The following is a 4,994-nucleotide window of genomic DNA, read 5'->3' as shown; positions in this document are numbered from 1 at the left end:
GAAAGTCAATTATCAGGTCCAGAAATCGTACAAGAAACCACAGATAAGATAACTCAAATCAAGGAAAGATTAAAAACCGCTAGAGATCGCCAGAAGAGGTACGCCGACAATCGTCGCAAACCACTTGAATTCCAAATAGGAGACAAAGTACTACTAAAAGTATCTCCTTGGAAAGGTGTGGTAAGATTCGGTAAGAAAGGAAAACTGAGTCCCCGATATGTTGGACCATTTCCAGTGATTCAACGAATCGGACCAGTTGCTTATCGCTTACAACTACCCGAAGAACTAGCTGGAGTACATGATGTATTTCATGTATCCAACCTTAAGAAATGTTTATCAGATGAATCTCTGGTAGTACCTCTTCAAGACATAGAGGTAAATGAAAAACTGAAATTCATAGAAAAACCTTTACAAATAGAAGACCGGAAGGTCAAATTCCTCAAACACAAGCGACTTGTGTTGGTAAAAGTCAAATGGAATTCCAAGAGAGGACCGGAATACACTTGGGAATTAGAGTCAGAAATGAAGCGCAAGTATCCTCATCTATTCCAGTGAATCTCGAGGACGAGATTTTTTCCTAAGGTGGGGAGGATGTAACAACTCTCATTAAAATTAATAATTAGGATGGTAATTAGCTATTAAGGAAACCCTAATTAAGAAACCCAAGTAATTCTGCACTAACCCTAGAATTTCCAGAACAATCAGAATCAGGATCAGGGCCCCTAAAACTCAGGGGGGGGGGGGCAAAACCCTAATAACGATTATCTTCATAACTAATTATAAAATTCGAAAAATTAAAAACCGTCGACACAGCAAGCCTACATGCACGAAGGGCTACTCTATGAAAATAGGGTGATCACTCGCGTGGCGCGACGCCTAAAGGGGTACCCCCTCGCGCTACGCGACGGTGTCAAATTTTCAGTATAAATAGCAGGGGTTGGGACTTGAAATTTGGCACTGGAACGACGAAAATCGGAGTTACGTAGATCGAGTTATAAGCAAAACAGTCCAACACACACACACAATTATCGAAACGCTGCCGCAATCAGGGTAATAACTCGATCGCTATTACGATTCAGTTTCCGGGATCAATATACCCAAAGAATGTCTAAATGCCGCCCATATTGGGCTATGCTTTATCGTTTGTCGGTAATCCGATAAATGAGCGGAAGCATTGTACTTTGTCGTTGTCGATAATTCGATACACGAGTTGAAGTACTATACTTTGTCGTTTGTCATTTTGATAAATGAGTTGAAGTATTGCACTTGGTCATTCATTACGAGTATTTGATCTCGGGAAATTATCGTAACTGCTGTATTGATTACTAACTCTGTTTTGTGTGCATTATTATGAAATTAGGTTAAACAAGGATAAAATTACATTCTGTCAGTACTAAATCTGCAATGTGAGTTATTCTCTTTTTATAAATTCTTTTATCACAGTTTGTGACTATTTACAATACTCCAAATTATTTTTCAGAATTATAACTTATAGTGATTAAGTTTATGTGAATCACCAAATTACAGCCGGTATGTGGGGTATTGTGCACATTACTTGATAACCTTCACCATTGGGGCAGCCATTGGGTGATATGACCATAATCACAGATACCATTGGACGTATGGGCCAATGGATCGAGTGGTAAAGTACTGTGGGTAGTTGGTTGATATCAGAGACATTGTAAAAGATCTTACCACTGTGAATTATAATAAATGTGTCGTTTTCAGTAACTAGAATAATTCACTCAGTATTTCCCCGCTGACAAGATCTTTTTCAAACATGTTTCAGGTGATCTGCTGTAATTCAGGAAAAATGCAAGGGGAAGCATTTCAAGCTTAAGATAGTGGCTCAATATAAAATAAAGAATTATGTTTTATTAATAAAATCTTGTTATTGTAAATTATCCGGGGTTGTATCCCGAATTGTGAAATAAAATAAATCGGGAAATATTTTTACTTAGCCGATCCTGTGAAATAAATTTTCCGCTGCTAAACTCACAATAAACAGAATACCGCAGACTTTCTGTCCCGCGGGTCCTGAAACGGGTAAAACCGGGTCGGGGGCCGTGACAGTCAAGCTTACAAGGACCTCCTTCAATATCCATTGGTATTGGATGGCGGGGGTGCGAATGACTTGATCCCCTCATATGTAAACTACTATTAAAACATTAACCCGGCTACTTGGGATTGTATCCCTGCTGACTCAAACCACTTAGCCGAGGTTAACGTCACCTTCAAAAGAGGGGCCTACCACGTTACGCATTAATAACTTAATTAATTATCTTTCAATAATCCAACCCTTTAGGATTGTATCCTTGCTGACTCAAACTACTGGGTTGAGGGTAACGTCACCTTCAAAAGAGGGGCCTACTACTATAACTAAGATAATCTCTTAAAAAGTGCGGAAAACATCAAAGGTTACACTAAAGGCGAGTCGGATCCAAGTGATTCATCTTGTCTATCTGTTTTATTTTATTTTTATTTTCAGCATTTTTAGTTTTTATTTTCATATTTAAAACTTTTTCTAAAAATTTTGATTTGATTTGACGTTGAGGATAAACCGGTATTAAAAGCTCTTGTGTCCTTGGACGACCTCGGTATATTACCAACGCTATACTACGCTCACGATGGGTGCACTTGCCCATATGTGTGTTTAGTGTCAGTAGAATATCGTGTTTTATAAATTTAAAACTTGACTAAAGTGTTAAAAGGGCTAAAAACATACATAAAAATTATATAACGCTGCACACGCATCAAGTTTTTGGCGCCGTTGCCGGGGACACAAGGATTTTAAGAAAGTTAGGAATCGACAGCCTAATCGTTTTTTTATTTTTCTGTTTTTTTAGGATTTTTCTAGAATTTCAGCTTCTGCAGACTGCAGCATGGGCCCGTGCCTGGTCGGAGACGGGCCGTGCCCAGCATTGTTACTGGCAGTTTTTATTTTCCAAGTTACAGAGAGTTGAGCACGGGGCCGTGTTGGTGCAACACGGGGCCGTGTTGGTGCAACACGGGGCCGTGTTGAGCTCTCCAGTAACAGGGATCCGGAAAACAATCACTGTAACTCCGACCACGGGCCATGTTCATCTGACCACGGGCCGTGGTGAAACTTCTGACCAACGTTCTTTTTGCTTTTATTGCAGGACTTCGAACCCAGGCGCCACACCTGAGCCTTCTACGTAGTGTATGAACTCCAGTTCCCGTAGAGACATAAAAGAACCTCTAGACGAACCCGAACGCTTTCTAAGAAATAGACTTAAATCCAAAAACCAAGAGAAAGTTTCAGGGGACCCACTTCCAATGGCGGATCAACGTACCCTCATGGATTACCTATGGCCCACGTAGGTAATCTTGGCGCCGCTATCAATGCGCCGAATGTAGAGGCCAACAACTTCGAACTTCGGCCGCATTTGATCCAAATGCTCCAAAACTCCGCAACTTTCCACGGGCTTGCGGACGAAGATCCCCATTTACATAGTACCAACTTTTTGGAAATATGTGATACTTTTCGGATCAACAGAGCATCAAATGATGCCATCCGCCTACGAATGTTTCTATTTTCACTAAAAGACCGAGCTAAGGCTTGGCTTAATACCCTCCCAGTTGGTTCGGTAAACACCTGGGATGAACTAGCCCAAAAGTTTCTATATAAGAATTTCCCTCCTGCTAAAACGGCTAAATTAATGACTGAAACTAATACATATTCACAAGAGGAAGGGGAATCCTTATATGAAACTTGGGGAAGGTTCAAGGAGCTACTAAGAAAGTGTCCTCATCATGGTCTTGCGGTATGGTAACAAGTATCCACTTTCTACAATGGGTTGTTGCCACACACAAGACAAACACTCGACTCTAGCTCCGGGGGACTATTAGGTAATCGTCACCCAAATGAAATTTATAATCAAATTGAGGAAATTGTTCAAACCAATTTTCAGCGGCACATTTCCCGAGGCACAAAATCTATTGCCCCGGGCGCCCATAAGGTTGAGGAAAGCACCTCTTTACAAGCCCAAATCGAGGCCCTTTTTTCAAAAATAAAAAAAGTTATAAATGGCAAAAACAGCCTCGGTTATGGCTTGTGAAGGGTATGGTGGGCCACATGAAAATTGGAGTTGTATGAAAGAAATGGATAATCAAACTGAAACGGTAAACTACATTGATAATAGACCTAGGCCGTCAGGTCCTCCAACGGGTACCTACAACCAAGGATGGCGTAACCACCCTAACCTTGGCTGGTGAGAACCCGACAATAGTAGTAACCAACGAACAAACTTTCAACAACCAAGAAACGAGTCACAAAATTTTTCTCAACAACAACAAGGGGGACGAGAGAGGCTTGAGGATACCGTCTCTCGCCTCATCTCCGACACCGAAAAGAAAAACTCGGATTGTTTTCCGCAACTGGAATCGAACTTTAGAAATCAACAAGCTAGCATTCAAAACATTGAAAAACAACCAAACCAACTAGCTCAAAATTTCTACAAGAGACCACAAGGCGCGTTACCCAGCAATACCGAAACCAACCCAAAGGCGCAAGTGCATCTCATCACATTAAGAAACCGTATCATAGGTCCCGAGGAGGCTCCGCTACCTCCAACTGAAAAGAGCCCACTAGCGAAACCACAACTTCGCTGACACCCCAACAAGAGACGGTTCTTCCACCAAATCAAGAGCCTACCAAGAATCCTCCGGTACCGTACCCTTGTCAATTACATGAAAGTCATAGACTCATGTTTGGATGATGCTCTCCGACGGTGCAACATGGGATGCAAAACATCCCACTTGGGTAACATATGACTGACTTTGGGTCTAGCCAAGGACCCTTATAAACGTGGCGCACCACAGAGGCATTCCGCGGAACTATCCTTAGTTGTAGTTTAGATTAACTTTTATGCTTTCTAGTTTAGTTTTAATTTTCAGGAATAAAACACACTCGGGATGGTGAAAGATACTAAGGGATACTTAAACCAACACCCCATGCACAAAAACAGAGCCTC

General features: G+C 41.4%; 1 non-coding gene across 1 annotated transcript; it reads right to left on the bottom strand.

Annotated features, from left to right (window-relative positions):
- Nucleotides 1-3,674: 3,674 nt before the first annotated feature.
- On the bottom strand, nucleotides 3,675-3,781 carry LOC118486123. The gene has a single exon (XR_004877979.1). It is a non-coding gene; the product is annotated as a small nucleolar RNA R71 (small nucleolar RNA).
- Between the last annotated feature and the right edge of the window lie 1,213 nt (nucleotides 3,782-4,994).

Source organism: Helianthus annuus, chromosome 13, assembly GCF_002127325.2.
Source record: "Helianthus annuus cultivar XRQ/B chromosome 13, HanXRQr2.0-SUNRISE, whole genome shotgun sequence".
Taxonomy (NCBI): domain Eukaryota; kingdom Viridiplantae; phylum Streptophyta; class Magnoliopsida; order Asterales; family Asteraceae; genus Helianthus; species Helianthus annuus.
Note: the sequence above shows the minus strand (reverse complement) of the source record. Positions and strands in the feature narration are given on the sequence as shown.